At 34.1% G+C, this 21,948-nt stretch overlaps 1 long non-coding RNA gene across 1 annotated transcript; it reads left to right on the top strand.

Annotated features, from left to right (window-relative positions):
- The first annotated feature begins 1,517 nt into the window (after window positions 1-1,517).
- On the top strand, window positions 1,518-20,221 carry LOC118763293. Its single transcript, XR_004999044.1, has 3 exons — window positions 1,518-1,528; window positions 17,404-17,413; window positions 20,134-20,221. It is a non-coding gene; the product is annotated as an uncharacterized LOC118763293 (long non-coding RNA).
- The last annotated feature ends 1,727 nt before the right edge of the window (window positions 20,222-21,948 follow it).

Below are 21,948 nucleotides of genomic sequence, written 5' to 3'. Positions count from 1 at the left end.
AGGAATTACTACGTAACAAATTTACTTCACTACAAAAGCCTGCCCACTGTTACAGAAGTGGCTGCTGATACAGTTTCGTACACTCTGTAAAAATAATGAGTAATACTGGCGGGAGAATCATGTGCGGGGAGTGATTTTTGTCCTCAATGTACATAGGTCATCAAGAATTAAACCAGTTAGGAGAGATGCTGACGATAATATATTCTGGCCACAATTGCCAACTATTGATTTCAAATTTTAGTACAAGGCCATCAAGTTCGAGGAGCGGGTGAGTCAATTCCATTGCCCAATTGTGCAATTGGTTCTTACTTTATCGAGCGTGGAAGGATAAGAGGCTCAGTCGACATCTGTAAAAGCGGACGAAATGCCGTTAAGTATTTTGACCGGTGTAGTAACAATTCAGCCAGGTCAACGCCTTACAACAGCCAAGAATTAACCGCAAATTTACTCTTCAGTAGCATCTTAAGAGGAGGAAACCCAAAGTTCTTTGGTTATACTGTGTACGAAATAATCAGCCAGATTATTAAGGAAGCAAAGAACAAAACGTAACGCTCGAATGTGAAGAACCAGCTTATTGAAAATGCATTGATGCTTTGTCCCATGTTAGCTGCAGAAGCTAATTTCATGATAACCCACATAGATTTGCTGGCCATGAGACTGGTAGGAAATTTCACCAGGAAACTGAGATTTGAGAAGAGCATTGTTCTAATACGCACAATAACCTTGGTCTGCGTGTAATTGCCCTGAAGTAAGAGAAAATGGAAACTGGAATGCCTTATAGGACACTGTCTGATAACAATAAATAGAACGCTGGTTCTCCATGGACGAAATAACAGTAATAACAATATCAATCCAAAAAATACGGATGACACAGACCACTCGTAAGAATGTGGCCATGAACGAAATGTCACTTAATCAAAAGATCGGAACCTTATTATCTCGAAACGAAATCCGACTAGCCAGATATTAATTACTCAGTGTTCCGTTATTTTAGCAATACAGGTTAAAGGAACCTATTCTCCTGGGAAGAAGTAAGGTAAGGTAAGGTACTCCAAGTACGACATCTTGTATTGACTGCAATAGCCATTCCTACTTTAGGACTCAGTTGGACGGAATGGAGTGATCGTACAGTAAATTTGGTCGAAGATAGTTGATTTCCCCCAAAATACAGTCATTTACTTTTTTATTTATTTATATTTCCCCTTAAATTTTCGTTGGTTCTAGCAACCTTTTCAATAGTTGTTGACTCTGTCCCTTATCTTCTTGTTTGTGCGCTGTGTGTGTGCGTCAGCTTGCATATGTAAATAAATATGTATGTTTGTATTTATGCATGTATTTATATATATATATACATATAAATGTTTGTATTTATATATATATGCATGTGTGTATGTTTGTATGTATGTATGTATTCTGCATATTCATGTGTGTGTGTGCATCACCATCATCATCATTATATATATATATATATATATACATATACAGACACATTTATCACAATATGTCAAAAGGATACAATAAATCTACAGTTATACATACATATATACATACATATATATATATATGTGTGTGTGCGTGTGTGTATGTGTGTGCGTGTGTGCACCTCTGTCACACTGAGTGTGCGTGTTTGAGTGTGTCTATGTATATGGATTTGTGTGACTATATACATAGAAGTTGATGCGGATCTCTTTTGAACGGTCATCACTTGTGTCGAAAGCTGGTGCTACGGAATTGTAGATGTGGAGTTTGTGAAGAAGAAAAAATACCAACAAAGGCATTAAAAGGTATCACTTTGTAAGAGTTCCAACAGTGGAAAACGCGTCTAGACCGATGCGTTGCTTCAGATGGATTATACTTTGAAGGCGATAAAAGTATAATCATGTAGAACAAAGGGAATAAAACATTGAAAAATTCTGTTTTCTTTTGCATACCATCTCTTTTACATGAAAGAATTTCCGAAACGGTTGTGTATATTATAATAGACTGAGTTATTAAAAATAATCATGCGCAAATTATCTACACAAGAAATATGTATATCGTATTCCCAAAAGATAAGAGTAAAAGCAACGTGATGCAATCAGGCAGGGAATTTTATTCTCAAACTAAATCAATTTTTAGCTAGCGCATATTAAAAATGCACGGTGTTCAGATGTTTCAACACGTGTTGAAACATTTGTTACTGGGGTAAGGAATAGTAATATCACGACAGCTGCTATATCTTGGATATGTTAATAGCAAACTTCACCAAACCTAGAAATAAATACTTTGTGTGTTATCAAATGGATTGAATATATAATTCGTAAACCCATCTGCTACTTCGCCTTTGTGTTAATATTATAAACATACACTAAATATCATTCACGTAGTAAGTGAAATTCATTCCTCTAATCGCTTCGTATCTTACCATCTGCTGCTTTAAAAGAAGACATATATTGCTAATAGTTCAGAGAACTACTTATAATTATCATAAATATATATTCTTTAGCTTAGAATGTGGCATTAATGTTGTTATAAACATTACGTTATGCATGCATACATACATACACACATACATGGAAACACATACACATAAATATATCTCTTTAATATATTTGGACTAATGGGTAAATGTAGATTAGTGAGAATAGCACCGGCACACTTTGGGGCTACCCCACAGTCGGAGTATATTTCCGTTGGATCTACTTCAGGAATTCCGCAGTGTTAGGATGGTAATTAACAATTCTTAAGTAATGAGAAGATGGATTTTGTATTAATCTTTATTTTGTACGAAGATTAATAGCAAATCCATTTCCTCGTTACTTAAGAATACAGAAGGTGTGACATGTAGAGATTCCCATTTGGTGTACGCGGTATCATCATCATCATCATCATCCTCATTATATATATAGATATGCTCACACATTTATCACAATATGTCAAAAGGATACAATAAATGTACATACATGCATATATATATATATATATGTGTGTGTGTATGTGTGTGTGTGTGTGTTTCAAGTATTTTGGTTTTTTTCTGGGAGTCCCTTTTTAAAGTAGAAGAAATAGCTAAGGTTTTTGGGCTGCTAGTTCTAAACTTCGGTATGTGGTAAAGCAAATTTTTGCTGAACCCTAATTATAAAGTATATATACATACATACATATATATATCTATAAGACTGCCATATTAATATGGCGATAACAATTGATTTCCAGTAACGCTGCCGTAATCTCTTTTAGAGAGATTTAGTAATTTTAATATTTCTATTATTGAAAACAAGTGGATGTATTCCACCGAAATTAGGTAAATAAAACCTTCGAACAGAGACGATCAGTAGCGACACCTGCTGGGTCGATTACGCTACATTGACAAAGGGCAAATACCCTGAAACGCGTCTGTAGCTGTCTGACTGGCAGTGTGAAGCGGCTGACCTCCCTTGTTCGAAGGTTATAATGGACACAGTTTGTGTGTCAAATATACATTAATATGGCAGTCTTATAGATATATATATATATACACATCTTTCGGTTTTCTTCTGCTGCGCTTACTTGAAAGTGGAACCCTTTAAAGCTGGCTACTTTTTAAAAAAGTTTACGCTCTTCTGATGAAGAAGAAACTACTGACGCCCTGTTGAAAAAAAGGAATGAACCCTGGAAACTAAGAATCGAACAAGGAAGCAAAAAGGATTAACAAAAGTTAAAACTTTGCTGCAGTTTCTAGAGTAACAAAAGATGTGCCTATCGGAAAAAATGAACTGCATAAGTACAATGGCCTCCTCCAGAGACAGGGGAACAATGTGAAAGTAATTCCACCAGGAGACGTCACGCACACCACTCTGAGGAGCACGGTGTTTTTTACTGTATAAAAAAACAAGAATATAGTGCCTTCAACAATTGTGGGAAAAATAACATATATCACACGCGGAATGAAGTTCGCCTCTTTGTAGGTGATGTTCCCAACAGAAGAAAAAGCAAGGCAGTGTTCAACCACCCCGCTTAAATCTGTTGAAGATTCATACGCTCAGTTTTTTTTTCTCCGTGGATTACCAAGAAAAAAGTTCGAACAAAGTAAAAAATTATGATGCGGAGGGAGAAAATTAAAATATTGAGAATATGTTTTGGGGACGAAATCCTAATCTCCAGCATTGAAAATATAGGAACCGGAAGAAATTTAGGAATAAAGTTGGGGGGGGGCGCAAATGTTATCTTGGACAGGCTAGGAACAACAGGTAAAGGGCAGGATTTCTGGGAGAACTTTTAAATTTATATCGCAGATCAGTTTTTTAAATACACTCTTCACAAACAGAAAAGAAAAGGTGATTTCAATTGGATTTGAGTTGTAAATTTGTGCATGTACATAGCAAAAAATATTATATAATTTATACAGACGTTTTACCTATTGTGTCTGTATGTGTGTGTTTGTGTGCGTGTTTGTGTGTGTGTGTGTGTGCGCCAAAGGAAGTTATTTCATGCATTCTTTTGTTTGAAGCAGGGAAGTTGCCAACTTGATCATATGGTCAATCAGCGGCACATTTGATTGTTCCTTAATTTCTGCTTCTTTATGCTTTGAAGGAAGCAGAAATTGAAAGAGATGAGAAAGTGAAAAGGTGACATTTGCTTTGAAGTGTGAGCAGAAAGTGAAAGCTGTATGTACGTGTATATGAAATAGATGTGAGTGTGTGTGTGTGTGTGAGAGAGAGAGAGAGAGAGAGACTGAGTGAGTGAGTGAGTGAAGGTGTGTGTTGTCATGTGTGTATATTTTGCATGTATGTGTAAGTGGCATTCAATCTCTCTGTCTCTCTCTCACACACGCACACATTATCTTTCACATACATGCAGATAAATACATGTATATATACATACTTTTGTATGTATGTGTGCGTGTGCATGTGAGAGAGAAAGTGAGTGTCTGTATTTCCTCATAACATATGGAGATAGGGAAATGGATGCATTTTAAGGTAAACACTCATGTAGAAAATGAGACGTCGTCGTTGTTGTGTTGTAAAATGTCATTTAGGATAGTTGAATTATAGAAAGATTATAATGTTAAATATTTGTAATGCAAATGTTTAAATGAAAAATAACGTTTATTTGTTAGCCGAAAAATTACTGAATCTTTTGATACCTAATACGTCAAAATCGGCAACGCAATTTTCGAATGTATTCGTTCATTTCCGTAATTTTTTAAAATTTCTATATGCTTTACAGAAAGCAGAAATTGAAAGAGAAGAGAAAGTGAAAACGTGACATTTGCTTTGAGGAGAGAGCAGAAAGTGAAACGGAGGTGAAAGTGAACGGTGTATGTAAGTGTATATCAAACGGGTGTGTGTGCATGTGCGTGAGAGAGAGAGAGAGAGAGAGAGAGATAGTGAGCGAGAGAGAGAGAGATAGAGAGAGAGGAGAGATACAGTGAATGAGTGTATGCATGTGTTATCACATATGTGTAAGTGGCCTTCATTCGGTCTCTCTGTCTCACACACGCACATATTTCATATACATATACATAAATAGATATAATACATGCTTTTTGTATATATGTGTGCGTGCGAGAGTGCATGTGTGTGTGTGTGAAAGTGACTGTATTTCCTCATAAGAAGTAGAGAAATAGATGTGTTTTGTGGTACACATTCATATAGAAAATGTGACGTCATCGTCATCGTTATATATTCGTGGTATAAGATGCTTACGAGAGTTGGCTTATAGAAAAGATTATAGAGTTAATTTCTTTTAATGCAAATATCTAAAAGAAAATAAAATTTATTCTATACTCCATACGTCAAAATCGGCAAATCAGTTTTCGAATGCAAAAGGAAGATACGTAGATGTGTTTTGTGGTACACATTCATATAGAAAATGTGACGTCGTCGTCGTCGTTATATATTCGTGGTATAAAATGCTTACGAGAGTTGGCTTATAGAAAACATTGTAGTGTTAATTTTTTTTTAATGCAAATATCTAAAATAAAATAAAATTTATTCTATACTCCATACGTCAGAATCGGCAAATCTGTTTTCGAATGCAAAAGGAAGGAAAATTTTTGGGTAAAGTTTTAGGTCAAAATTTTCGAAAAATTTTGGGTAAAATTTTCGGTGAAAATTTTCGGAAAATTTTTGGGTAAAGTTTTCGAATGCAAAAGAAGATACGCACACAAACCACACTACCCCCACACAAACACACACGCACAAACTGCCTTATATATATATATATATATATATATATATATATATATATATATATATATATATATGGAAGTGTCCTTGTCACTCATATTCACTCATATTCACAGTGTGTATCTGTTCGTATTTCCTCCCCTTCCCAGATATCAGGCACCCTCATTGTGACACATTTCCCTGAAACCACCACTTTTGCACAGGTATCATTTTATTATATAATAGTGCAACCCCGTAGTCGTTCCATTATCGATTTTTATTGAAATCCAATCAGCTTATAATTGAAATGGATGTTAGTTCAACGTGTATACAAAGTTTGGTGAAAAATATTGGTTCCCTCGTTTCAGCAGCAAGATGGTAAAATTGACAGATAGACAGAAATTGCTATTCATATATATATCCCTATATCTATATAAAACTGAGAATGTGTGTGTGTCTGTCTGTCTGTGTGAATCCCTAAAACTTGGGAACTACACAACCAATTTCATTAATAAAGGTAACTCTGCAGCCGAAGTGACTCGAAACATTACTCAGTTTATGGGAAAGTGCTTGAGTGAAAGAACGTGCAGGAGATCGTTTGCAAAATTGAAGATGAATATCGAACAGGACGTCCAGTTGAGTTTGATGATAAGCTCCTTGAGGCCTTCCTTGAAGAAGATCCGTCATTATCAGTTGAAGAATTGGCATTAAAGCTTACTTCAAACCATACGACAGTTCATCGTCATCTTCAACAACGTGGAAAGATTCCTAAACTTGGAAAATAGGTGCCTCATGTATTGTCCGAAAGCAACCGCAAATCCCGAGTTGACATCTGCTCTTCCCTCCATTCTCGCAAACTCATTTCATCCTTTTTCGATAGACATGTGACGAAAAATGGATTTTCTATCAAAATATTAAACGTCGTAAACAGTGGTTTGTTAAAAGGGAAAATGCTCAACCACAACCGAGAAGGGAACTTTATGGGAAAAAAGTTCTTCTCTCTATCTGGTGCGATTGCAAAGGCGTAATTCACTTTACATTGTCACCACCTAATGCAACAATCAATGCTCAAGTCTACTGTCAGCAATTAGAGCGTTTGAACCAAGCTTTGAAGGAAAAAAGAGCCGCTTTAGTGAGTCGAAAACGAGTGATGTTTCATCAGGACAATGCGCAACCCCACACTGCAAAGATCACATCACAGAAGATCGAAGAGGTCGGCCTGGAAAAAGTTTTTCATCCAACTTATTCTCCCGACCTTACTCCTTCAGGATACCATTTGTTTCATAGTTTACAGAATTATTACGGGGACATAACTTTCGCAAGCCAGGAGAAGGTTGAACCTGACATTTCAGAGTTCTTCGCTTTGGATCCAAAAGAGTTTTAGATTGATGGAATTAAAAAGCTTGTAAATAGATGGAAGTAAGTCATAGATAATCAGGGAAAGTACATTGATGATTAACTTTGAATTAAATATAACATTTGATCACTTGTATTCTTTATCCAAAATTTGGACAGGACTTATGGGATGACCTGAGATATATACACTGGCGAAAATATATTTAAGACCGACGATAAAAGTTCTATTTCTTACAAAATATTTTGTTACTATACCATACAAATTATTTTTATCGTTTACACCTTATGCAAAATTTATTTCTCATTCGAATGATGCAGACAATAACTATTTTTATACAACTTGAAGAATTCTAATGCTAAATATAAACGTTTCAAATTTAACGGCAAAGTTAGTTTAAGACCATGTAATATGTATGCAATTGTTTTGGCCAAAATGGATGGTCACATAACGAGCCTAAATGCACCATATAAAGTTATAATTTAATGTTATTATACAATTTATTAATAATGGGAAAACAACGTAGCCTTAGTCCAGTCACGAGAGCAAAAATCGTATATTACAGCAAAAAGTTTCCTTTTCGAACATCAGCAAGCAACTAAAGTGCAGTGAACCGGCTTGCGTGCAAGCGTGGAAGTTATACTCGGAGACCGATCAATATAAATATCGGCAAAGGACTAGTAACAGAATATTTTGTAAGAAATAGAACTTTTATCATCGATCTTAAATTTATTTTCGCCAGTGTGTATATTATATATATATATATATATATTATATATATATATATATATATATATATTATATATATATATATATATATAATGTATATAATACGAGAATTTTAATGGAGATAACCTGCAGTATATAGTACAACATGTCTGTCTCCGTATATGAGCTAAGTATTAATAAAATTTGGTATACCATAAAAATTTCGGATATTTGTCTTAAAACATTCAGACAAGAAAATTCAGATGTAGCACATGAGGTATTATTCCATACGAATATTCACATATTTATATTAAGAACTTTATGATAAAAATATAGAAATACTGGTTTGTCCGGAAAGTTCGTGCCGATTTATAGTAGCTTAACTTTCGACTTATTTTAGAACATGTTTGAGTCCATAAAGTAGGATTTGACTACACCTCCATTTAGAGCACAGTTTAAGCTATCTTTTCGTGGAAGAAGGTTTATGTTCCTATAACCTGTGTTAATTCTGTAACTCTTTAAAATAAAATATGAGAAAGTTCATTTTCGGCACTTGATGCTTTGGGAACCAGACAAAAATTGCTGCAGCTCGGCTGGGATGTGTTACTCCACCCTCCCTATTTCCTAGATATTGCTCCTTCGGATTTCCACTTATTCAGGTCTCTTCAGAATAGTCTTAATGATGAAAATTTCAATTCCTTAGATGACGTAAAAAGATACCTTGATGAATTATTTGCCTTGAAACCACCTCAATTCTGGGAAGCGGGTATTTACAAGGCAAAGGAAAGATGGAGACGTATTGTGCAACGAAATGGTTCAGATTTGGTTCATCAAAAATGTAATGGCAAGTATTTATTGGCCATTTTCTTTCCTTTAAAAATCGGAACGACCTTTCCGGACAACCCAATATAAACATAACAATGAAATACGAATATAAACATGAAAAATAAAAACCTGAATTGAAAGAGGCAATTAAAATTCTTTTCCTAACCTGCAGCCGTTTCAGAAAAGTGGTTGTACGAAGTAATCGAAATTCAGCCCTCCTTCCTCAGGGTTCCTTTCTCGAGGTAAAATCCACCAAAAAGCAGTAAGGCACTACATGGTGAGCATTCAGTTGGTGAAAGTTCAGTTTTTGAGTATCGATGAATAAGTGACAGCATTATTTGAGGTCCTAAAGTTTTTTCAAGAGGATTACCACGTTTAAATAAGAAATGAAAATCATTGAAAGATTAACTTTAGTTAATCATGCAAATAATAGCCAATGGGAATAGTCCACTCTGTATACTACTATAAAAAGAAACTGATTACAGGTTTGTGCATAAGTGTTCATTGGATCTAATGATCTAATTGGATCGTATTTTCAAAAAGCTATAAAATTTTATATTCTAAAAAATCAAATTTCAAACTTTAAGAAAATTATAAGACGCTAAATATTTATGCTTACAACATACTAAAATGTCTATAATTTTATTTAATAAGTTGAGTTATTGAAGTTGAGTTGTATTTGTGAGTAGAATTTATTGCTGATTACTGCTGTTGTTAAAACCGTTGTTAATATCGTTTATTATACCGTTAACTTTTGTGTTGTTAAACTTTCTCGTTGAGGAAAATGGAGAAGCGCCAGAGGGCGGCCACAGCTATGCAGTCGCAACTGGAAGAGGAACAGCGAAGGAATCATTAGAGACCTTTGAAATAAAGGTAGAGCCCAGGAAGATGAAGACTTGTGAGAAGCTGCTGAAAAAGTAAGAAGGAAAGATAAAATTGACGCCACCAGAGGAACTAATGGACAACGTTAAGAAGAAGGCGGTGACCTACAAGACCATGAAGGTTACCACAGGGTGAATCGAGATAGCAACTGTGGAGGAGATTGAGAACGTGCTGGAAAATATGAAAAACGTAATAACATTCCGAGCAAGAGGCAGAAAATATGCCACTGTAGATGTGCGTTTCACATCGGAAGATGAAGCGGTGAGGCATGCGACGGAGGCAATCCACTCAGAAGAGTGGATTCCTCTGCCATCCATTTGCGGCAAACGTGTGGTGAGAGTTCGGGTAGGCCAAGTGCCCTCTGAGTTTGAGGAAGCATGACTAATGATAGCCATTATGTACAACATGGAAGACGAGGCCAGAATACTGAAGGCCACCAGATCGAACATGTTGGACTACTGGGGCAATGGGTTGGAGCTAACAATCCAGGCAACAGTGGAAGACTTGAATAGAATAACAGAGGATATAGTGATAACTGACGGTTTTGCACTAAGAATGAAGGTGGTGGGAAAACCACCTGTGTGTTACGAATGTGGCGAAAAAGGACACATGAAGGTGAAATGCCCAAGAAAAGAACAGAGAGAGACTACAGAAAATGTCGAACAGGTGAGAATAATGAGACAACAGCGGTAGAAGAATTCACACTAGTGGAAAGAAAAAGAAGGAGGAGCGGCAGGGTAAGCCCACCACCGACTAATCAGAAAAAGAAGAAAGAAGAGATGGAAAAGAAAGAGGTAACGAGAAAGAAAGATGATAAAAGTGAGACGGGAAAGGAAAGGGAAAAAATAATTGAGAAGATGTGTGAAAAAGAGTCAGAGGAGGAGGAAACAAATATGAAGATGATAGGTAAATTGACGGAAGACTCAGGAATTCAACTACAAGAGGACGAAACGGAGAAACTGGTTACAGTAGAGACGGAGAAAGAGAAGGTCCTAGACTCAGAGAAGAGTATAGAGGAATCTATAATAGGAAGGGTAGTGAAGGACGAAAAGAGAAAGCCGAGCGGAGGGAGTTACAAATGGAATTTCGTGACCTATTTCAAGAACGAGGAGGTGGAGAAAAAAATCGTAAAGTTTAAGCACGTTATAAGGGTAAAGTTACCAAACGACGTGTATCTAGAGAGTGTGAACGCCGTCGTGGTCGATAGAAAAACCTATTATAAACTGGGAGACATGTGCGGAAGTAAAATTGACCCAGCCGGAGCACTGGTGGAGTTCAATGAGCTGCCACCAGCATGAGGCGTTAAAGAGGAATAAAAGTAAAATTAATTGTATTTTTTTGTCAAAAAAAAGGAAAAAAGAAAGGAAAATGTTTTGGAAAAAAACATAATTAAAGAAAGAAAAAACAATAGATTGTGACTGTGTGTACAAGTGTTCAAATTGTACTGCATGAGGAGTGGGGCCCATGCAGTCATTCATCTTTCATTAGTATATAATATTCATACTCATTCATTTTGTGTTTTTTGTCCCCATTGTGGTGTTGTATCTATCCTTGTAGTGTCCCGTCTGTGTTAGTGGCCTGAGTGCCTAATAAAGAAAACGTCTTTATTTCTATTATTAGCGTATAGTATACAATTTAGTATATGTGTTCTATGGTGTTGATTCAGTAATTATCAATCATCGTTAATTATACTCAATGTTAGAATCTATGAGGTGGTTAATGTATGATGCTAATATCGTGGAATATTTTTATATGGGGGCGAATAAATAAATTCTTGTGTCCCCTATATCTATTTTTAATAAACCTGTTTGCTGTTTACACACCCGTCTTCGTCTTTTGTTCGTTTCTTTTGTAAATTCCAAATATATATGTATGTGTGTGTATGCATATATGTATATATATATATATATATATATATATAATATATATATATATCTTTCTCTTTCTCATTTAGTTGTTTCAGTCATTTGACTGCGGCCATGCTGGAGCACCGCCTTTAATCGAGCAAATCGACGCCGGGACTTATTCTATCGGTCTCTTTTGCCGAACCGCTAAGTAACAAGGACATAAATACACCGGCATCGGTTGTCAAGCAATGTTAGGGGGACAAACACAGACACACAAACACACACACGCATATATATATATATATATATATATATATATATATATATATATATATATATATATATATATACATATATACGACGGGCTTCTTTCAGTTTCCGTCTACCAAATCCACTCACAAGGCTTTGGTTGGCCCGAGGCTATAGTAGAAGACACTTTCCCAAGGTGCCACGCAGTTGGACTGAACTCGGAACCATGTGGTTGGTAAACAAGCTACTTACCATACAGCGTCTCCTGCGCCTATATATATATATACAAAACTGAGAATGTGTCTGCCTATCTGTCTGTGTGTTTTCCTAAAACTTGAGAACTACTCAGCAAATTTCATTCAAATTTTACACGTGCTTTACTTAGGGTCCATGTATTGTCATGGGCAAAAAATTCTAACTTCTTGCCTAGGGCGAGCCCACAGCAATATCATACCTTCTCCACTATTTCAGTCTTACGTGTTAAAAGTGAAACAAAAACATCTCTCTATTATATGTATATGGATGTATATATGTATATAAATAAATAAATATATATATACATATATATATATATACATGTATATATATATAGCTGTATATGTATACATGTATATGTATAGCTGTATATGTATAAATGTATTTCTATAGATGTACATGTATGTATATACATGTATGTCTAGATGTATTATTATTATTATATATATATATATACTAGCATTAAAGACCCGTCTTTGCCGGGTCATAGTGATAGTGCATGTATATATGTGTATATATATGTGTACATATTACATCTACATCTATATATATACATTTACACATAAAATACAAAATCCAAAGTTATATCTTGATTTCGCTAGTGATAGCAATACTCAAAATATATAACAGACTGGAATTGCTAGCCCGTCTCTTGTAATTTCGATCAATTGTATCTTGTCCTGACTCTTGTATAGAAGTGTGGCTACAATCCAGCCTAACTTTACTTTTCGGTAAAGTTTTCGGTGAAAGTTTTAAAAAAATTCTTGGGGAAAATTTTCGAAAAATTTTTGGGTAAAATTTTCTGTGAAATTTTCAGAAAATTTTTTGGTAAAATTTTTGGTGAAAATTTTCGGTGAAAATTTTCCAAAAATATTTGGGTAACGTTTTTGTTGAAAAGTTTTGAAAAATTTTTGCGGAAAAATTTTCAAAAGATTTTTGGGTAAAATTTTCTGAAAATTTTTTGGTAAAGTCTCTGTTGAAAATTTTCAGTGAACATTTTCAAAAAATATTTGGTAAAATTTTCGGTAAAAATTTTCGAAAAATTTTTGGGTAAAATTTTCTGTGAAAATTTTTGGGTAAAGTTTTCGGTGAAAATTTTCCGAAAATTTTTCAGTAAAGTTTTTGGTGAAAATTTTTGGGGAAAATTTTTGGTGAAAATTTTTGGGGAAAATTTTTGGGGAAAATTTTCGAAAAACTTTTGGGTAAAGTTTTCGGTGAAAATTTTCGCAAAATTTTTGGTGAAAATTTTTTGGTAAAGTTTTCGGTGAAAATTTTCGAAAAATTTTTGGTGAAAATTTTTGTGTAAATTTTTTGGTGGAAGTGTTTGGGTAAAGTTTTCGGTGAAAATTTTCGTAAAATTTTTGGTGAAAATTTTTGGGTAAAATTTTTGGTGAAAATTTTTGAGTAAAATTTTCGGAAAATTTTTGGTAAAGTTTTCGGTGAAAATTTTCGTAAAATTTTTTGGTAAAATTTTCGGTAAAAATTTTCGGTGAAAATTTTCCAAAAAATTTTTGGTGAAAATTTTTTGGTAAAATTTTCGGTGAAAATTTTCCGAAAATTTTTCAGTAAAATTTTTGGTGAAAATTTTTGGGTAAAATTTTTGGTGAAAATTTTTGAGTAAAATTTTCGGAAAATTTTTGGGTAAAGTCTTGGGTGAAAACTTTCGAAAAGTTGGTGAAAATTTTCGAAAAATTGTTGGGGAAAATTTTCGAAAAATTTGAGTGAAATTTTCGAAAAACTTTTGGGTAAAGTTTTCGGTGAAAATTTTCGTAAAATTTTTTGGGTAAAGTTTTCGAAAAATTTTTGGGGAAAATTTTCGAAAAATTTTTGGGGAAAGTTTTCGGTGAAAATTTTCCAAAAATTTTTGGTGAAAATTTTCGGAAAATTTTTGGTGAAAATTTTTGGGTAAAGTTTTCGGTGAAAATTTTCGAAAAATTTTAGGTGAAAATTTTTGTGTAAAATTTTTGGTGGAAGTGTTTGGGTAAAGTTTTCGGTGAAAATTTTCAAAAAATTTTTGGTGAAAATTTTTGGGTAAAATTTTCGGTGAAAATTTTTGGGTAAAATTTTCGGTGAAAATTTTCGTAAAATTTTTGGTGAAAATTTTTGGGTAAAATTTTTGGTGAAAATTTTTGAGTAAAATTTTCGGAAAATTTTTGGGTAAAGTTTTTGGTGAAAATTTTTGGGTAAAGTCTTGGTGAAAACTTTCGAAAAGTTGTTGGTGAAAATTTTCGAAAAATTTTTGGGTAAAATTTTTGGTGAAAATTTTCGAAAAATTTTTGGGTAAAGTTTTCGAAAAATTTTTGGTTAAAAGTTTCGAATAACTTTTGGGTAAAGTTTTCGGTCAAAATTTTCCAAAAAATTTTGGTGAAAATTTTTTGGTAAAATCTTTGGTGAAAATTTTTGGGTAAAGTTTTGGGTGAAAACTTTCGAAAAGTTGTTGGTGAAAATTTTCGAAAAATTCTTGGGGAAAATTTTCGAAATATATTTGGGTGAAATTTTCGAAAAACTTTTGGGTAAAGTTTTCGGTGAAAATTTTCGTAAAATTTTTGGGTAAAGTTTTCGGTCAAAATTTTCCAAAAATTTTTGGTGAAAATTTTTGGGTAAAGTTTTCGGTGAAAATTTTCGAAAAATTTTTGATGAAAATCTTTGTGTAAAATTTTTGGTGAAAATTTTTGGGTAAAGTTTTGGGTGAAAATTTTCAAAAAATTTTTGGTGAAAATTTTTGTGTAAAATTTTCGGTGAAAATTTTCGTAAAATTTTTGGTGAAAATTTTTGGGTAAAATTTTTGGTGAAAATTTTTGAGTAAAAAAATTTTTGAGAGAGCTGTACGGTGGTGGAGCGATATACTGTCAATCTAACAAGAACGTGACAGTAGGGGGTACACCACCGTTATATATAGCCCTAGGAGGCATCGAACGCCTCCTGACAGCTTCGACACATTTTATCCTGTGTCCTTATATATATATAGATGTACAGGTAACATGTACACATATGTATACACATATATATGCATACACATATACACCCATGCACACATACACACACACATACATAAGTGCAGGTGTGGCTGTGTGGTAACAAACTTGGTTCCAAAACACATGGTCCTCAGTTCAGTCCCAATGTGTGGTAACTTGGCATGTGTCTTCTGCTATAGCCTCAGACCAACCAAAGCCTGGTCAATGGATTTTGTAGACAAAAACTGAAAGAAATCAATTTTATGTATATGTATGTATATATGTAAGTCTATGTGTGTGTGTCTTCGTGTTTCTTCCTCACCACTGCTTCACAACCGGAGTTCGTTTATTTACATCCCCATAACTTACTGGTTTCACAAGAAGAAACTGATAGAATAAGTACCAGGCTTATCAAAATATAAAAAAGCACTTCGAAGTGTCTCATATTTTTGTTTGCCCACTCAGTTGTTTCTATAAATTTATCTTTGTGTGTGTGTGTTTGTGTATGTGTGTATATATATATATATATATATATATATACATATACGTATACGCACACACACTCACACATATATGTATATATATATATAACATAGTTCTTGAACAGGTACTTCAAGTAACAACTATGGTAGGGTAACTGACTGCTTACCACCTTCAGGTCATGGAGCTCTAAAATTTTTAGGAGCAAAATCTTTTTAACAGGTTCAATAACAGTGGAATTTTGGAATATGAGCATAAAAATTAGTAGTATGGGATACATGTGGCACGATTATAAATTTTTTAGGGTGTGTAAAGAGGGAAATAACCCTCATCTGAATTTTGATGAAATTCGAAACAGATATTCCAGTTCATTACAAAAAATATAACAGAAAAGTCTAATTCTTCAACTGAATGTAACCGGGAAACGCCGGGTATCTCTGCTAGTATATATATATGTATATATATATATATATATATAGATATATATATATATATATATATATATAATATATATATATATATATATATATATAGAGAGAGAGAGAGAGGAGAGAGAGAGAGAGAGAGAGAGGGAGAGAGAGAGAGAGAGAGAGAGAAGACGCATGGCTGACTGGTTAGAGCGTCGAGGTTAGAGTCACGAGGTTGTGAGTTCGAATGCCGCACTTTTGAAAAACAAAACCCGTCAAAGGGCGGAGGAACTCTTGAGAATCAACGGCCATCCAATAAATGTCTTATGGCTGTATCATGCGTAGGGACATAGAAATAATCGGACTGAATACCCGATCGCACGGTTAAACCATTGGTAGTGAAGGAATCCTAGTCTTTGTTAGGGCATCCTTCTAGGAGAACGTAACTCAGGTAACTGGGATAACTCCTACATAAAACCTGCGGCTCAGTGGTTACCGATGATGGTGACTTGTTCTTCTTTTCGGATTATGGTTGCTGTTGCTTAGTGAGTGGGATTGACTCAGTGCACAGCCTTTCCTCACTTAAAAAAATCTTCTTGCACTGGCATTGCACAATAACAACATTGATTAAGCTTCGCGCAATGACCGTACTCGATAACGAGGGGGCAGCCACTATATATATATATATATAATATATATATATATATATATATATATATATATATATATATATATATATATATATATATACAAAATATATACGTTTTATTTATCATTTTGCACATTACTTAATCATCGGTATATTATTTTTTATCTTATATTTAATATTTCCATTATATGTAATTTTCTAGATGGTGTAAATTAATTTTTCATTTTGAATGGATAAAAGGTGCTTTTTTCTAATGTATATATATATATATATTTACGTGACCGACCAGACCATCAGATGTTGTTACACATCGCTGGTCACTATGCGTTCGCATTGTTTTAGCCTTCGAATGACGCCACCCCGCTGGCTAAGCGAGCAGGCCAATATATATATATAATATATATATATATATATATATATATATATATATATATATATATGTACATAGACATATATATTATATATACTTGCATATAGGTATATAAACATATATACATACACACACATATATTTGTGTGAGCCTATGTAAGTCCTTCCCTTAAATAAACTTGTTCTGCGAAGTTGGCGTTTATGGGTTTAGAGATGCGCATCCACTCATTTAGTTTAGAATGAATCTCCAATGACTTAACATATGTGAATACTATATTGAGCCTTCTCATGATATTTAGGAATTCCATTGTTCTTTCAATCAATATAACAGCATTTTAAATTTAATTCTTCATTCTGCTTTGCATGTAATATTGCTTTATAATATATCACATGTTGTAACGCCTGTGATTAAGTGTACTTGCCTTAAATAGAAACCCATGATGATTAACATATAATATCCCGATCTTTATAAACCTGAATTTGAGGTATGAAGACATACACGTATACAGATTGATAAATATATATATTTGCATACATTCTAAGTGACCTCCATCACATAATTTACATTTTTCCAAATGACCAGGCGTATTCTTGCTCATTTATTGCATTTAAGGTATTTTCCTCGTTTTAACGTATAATAATAGTTATCTTTTATTTCTATTTTACTTTCTGTGAAAATTTTAGAAAAATATTTACGGATATAGGAAATTAATTACACATTACTATGCATTTATTCTAGATATTTTAGAAGCGTCTTATTGATTGTATTGAAAGCAACAGAAGTAAAAATAAACCTTGATTTCTCATAGTAAACTCTCTTATCGCTCTCTTCTCTCATTTATGCGTTTAATTTAAAATCTTTGATCCCTTACCCTTTTCTTTAGATTAAGCTTATCTGAATTTGTTATTTCAATCTATTTTTAAAAATCTTTCACCTTTTTCAATATTTATAACACTCTTCCCACTACTCCAATCTGTGAAATTCATCTATTTTTCTTTTTATTACCTCCTATCCTTCATTTCCACATTCTCCTCACCCACTTCTTGCCCATCACGGTGGTTTTATTATCTACACGTCATGGTAGGATTCGGGTGGTAAAATACTTTCAAATGATAAAACATTATTTCGGTTCAGTTTATGGATTCTAATATTAGATTTTCTTCAATAGATATATAATTAGTTGCATTTTAATGTAGTGTTTTCAGAAAATATAGGGATGAGCTGGCAGGTTGACAAGATGGAAGACGGTGAATACAAAAATATTATTTGAAATTCAAAATAAAGCATTAGAGTATAAATATAACACTTTGTAATCCCAATTAACCTCAACTCCTCCCCCTACACGTTACCATCACCGTCTCCGTCACCATAATCGCTACCGTCCTTGCCCTCGTCATCATGATCATCATCATTACCTTGACCGTCGTCGTTGTTTTCATCAATTTCGTCGCCGCAGCCGACACTACCAGCACCAACACCAGCACTACCTCCATCACACCCATCAACATCGTTGCTGTCATCATCCTTATCATCATCATCATCATCAGTATCATCATCATCATTATCATCATCATCATCATCGTCATCCTCATCATGATGTATTCAACGATTTATGAACAGTTTTACCATGCCGATATATCAGTACATGTCTCTCTAGACATATACGTTGTCGATTCAGCTTGTACCGCTTATCTTTATCGGCGAGAGCCAAAATTTATTTGGACTGCATCCCATTCTCCTCGAAAACCAAATATGTTTTTAGGCTACTTATTTAATCACAAATTCTATGCATGCTCGAAGGCAGTCAACATTAGTCACATGCTTGACATTTTCATAGGCGTGTATTCTTTTGTATCGTTATTGCCCTGAATAAATATACATTTCAAGTTTCTAATTCATATGCAACCTTTCTTCATTCTCGTGTCAAAATTATTGAACGTAGAAGATTTTCATTTGTCAATCAAAATAAAACTATCCACGACATGACGGGTTAACTGACAAAATGATAAAGAGCTCAAAGTTGTGTTTATAATGGTAGGTTTGAGAGTCACTGCTCGCTGAATGACTGGCATGAAAACACACTCAAAATTGAAATTAGAAGGTGATACAGTAGCATACAGGGCACTGAAACTTTAAATAATTCTATTGTTTTTAAATCTTATTTGACAGCGGAAAATTAACGCGTATCATTGGAAGCTTGGTGGAATCTTTAGGGAAGATAAAGGTCGAATGCTATATATCATCTATTTATTAAGGCATTCTGAAATATAAATCATAAATTTAAAATGTAACTATAGATGTCTTGGTAGACCCGTAAAAATAAAGTATCTAGCTGTATGAATATATTTGCATACAAACACACACATACACAATTATGTGTATATATGAGGGGGTGACGAAAAATGAATGGAAGTGTTCTTTTCCGCCGTTAGAAGCCACTTGATGCGATCCTCAGGCATCATTCTGCAGATCGGCGTCGTCGACTGTGGTCGTACTTCCACGTGGTGAGTCTATGTTTTGCGGTGCTTCTCTCTTGTTCGTCGAATTTTGCGATGGCTGGAAAAAAAGATCAGCGTGCTTCCGTAAAATTCTCTTTTCTGTTGGGGAAAAATGCGGCCGAAACAGTTGTCCTGCTTCAAACAGCTCAGAAGGACGCTGCTTTGAGCAAAATACAAGTTAACTAGGGTTTCCACGGTTTCGGAATTGTCACTAGTCGCTTGAGGATCAATTTCGTTCAGGATAACCGTAGACCTCCCGATCGAATGAAAAAATCTTTAAAATTCATAAACTAAACTTGAAAGACCGTCACCGAATAATTGACGAACTTGCTGATATGACTGGTGTGTCGTGGAACTCCTACCAACGAATTTTCAGCGAGGAATTGCGAATGAAAAGAGTTGCAGCAAGATGTGTACCACGTTTGCTCACGGAAAATAAAAAAAAAACAAGTCACGACTTAACACATGCACTGATATGGAAGATCAGTTGATCCGGCCAACTGTACGAAGATCATCACTGGTGACGAAAGCTGGTGATACAGAAATTGCAGATATGGAATAGGTGAAGAAAAAATGTCGGAGGCGTTAAAAGGCATCACTTTGCAAGAGTTCCTGTGTTGCTTCGAATAATGGAAGACGTTTCAGGAGTGACGCATTGCTTCAATTGGAGAACATTTGTAGGCGATGAAAGTGAAATCATTTAAAAATTAAGTGAATAAAATTATATTGGATAATTCCGGTTTCTTATGGGTATAATCTTTGTGTGGATTTACGAACCAATACAGTTATAAATCAACCCATGTAAACATACGCATATGTACATACAAACACACACAAACATATATATATACATATACATACATACATGTATATATATATATATATATATATATATATACATATATATATACATATATTAAATATATGCTTATATATATTATATACATATATATACATATACATACACATATACATATATATATATATATATATATATGTGTGTGTGTGTATGTATATATATATATATATATATATATATATATATAGATAGATAGATAGATAGATATAGATATATATGTATATATACAGAGAGAGAGAGAGGAGGGTGAGTGAGAGTGGAGAATATATAGATAGATTGATAGATAAAAGAAAGAGAGAAAGAGAGACACTGAATGTGAGAGTGGGTGTTTGAAAATTTATTCGTGTCTCTCAGGCCGAACACTACAGATTTTAATTAATGCGTTGATTCTGGACCACGTGGTGATAATTTTCACGAACGTTTGCAAATTTTATTCTCATAATTTGAAGTATACTAGCGTGTGTATGTCAGAATCTCTCCTTGGTGAGGCTTAACGAATTATTGCCCAAGATAATTAAAGTTACTGATCCCGATAAATTGGTATTTGTTATTTAGGTATACCAATCAGTATTTCCATAATATTTTTTTTACAAATTGCTTCCGTCAATACACAAAGTCCATACATAATCCAAAGCAGCGAAATCAATTTGTGGAAGTGTAACAATAATGATAGCTGTATCTGGCAAAATACAACAAATTGGTGCCCCTACTATTTGATCAGTTAAACGTGAAAGATAAATCGATTCAGTGGGCGTGAATTGAAGTATATTGTCGTGATATCCACAGATTCTGCTGTCTAACAACGTCAAGGTCTTTCATCAGCAACAGTCCGCAATTGAAAGGAAGGCAGACGATAATATAAAACATACAAATAGCTATGTATCACCATCGTCTTTCCAATCAACCTCATTATAACCACTGTATATATAATGATGCTCGACCCCCGTGCTTATCATCATCCTCATCGACGTCGTTGTTGTTGTCTTCGTCGCCATCGTAGATATTATCGCAAAATTTTAGTCAACATTGAGGAGTTGCAGATAGGTATTCCCTGAAATAACTTTCAAAAAAATCAGCATTGGATTGATGAGACTTGAGATGAAAGTGGGTTAATCCATAATTTGTCGAGTAAAAATTTTGAGAACTTTTTAATGTTTTGGAATTATCTTTTTCAACGTCAGGAAAAATGGAGAATAAAAACGTAAAAGATATTGAAATTTATTCTGTGATTTTACTGACGGAAACATAAGTCAAGCTGGAAATAAAGCATTTTACTAATAATTTGCCGAATAACCACAAAATACATGAAGTACATGTCTAGTTAGTGTATGGCTAGGTGTGTGCGCGAGATTATTCATAAACATATACATACTATAGAAATAAGCGGAAACAGGGGAAAATATGATACTAACAATTTCAACCAGAGACGACTGTGACCTGAATGATGAAAATTATGACATCAAATTTGCAAGAGATCATTAGTGAA

The sequence above is a fragment of the Octopus sinensis genome, linkage group LG4 (assembly GCF_006345805.1).
Source record: "Octopus sinensis linkage group LG4, ASM634580v1, whole genome shotgun sequence".
Taxonomy (NCBI): domain Eukaryota; kingdom Metazoa; phylum Mollusca; class Cephalopoda; order Octopoda; family Octopodidae; genus Octopus; species Octopus sinensis.
This window is presented reverse-complemented; position numbering and strand designations above follow the sequence as displayed.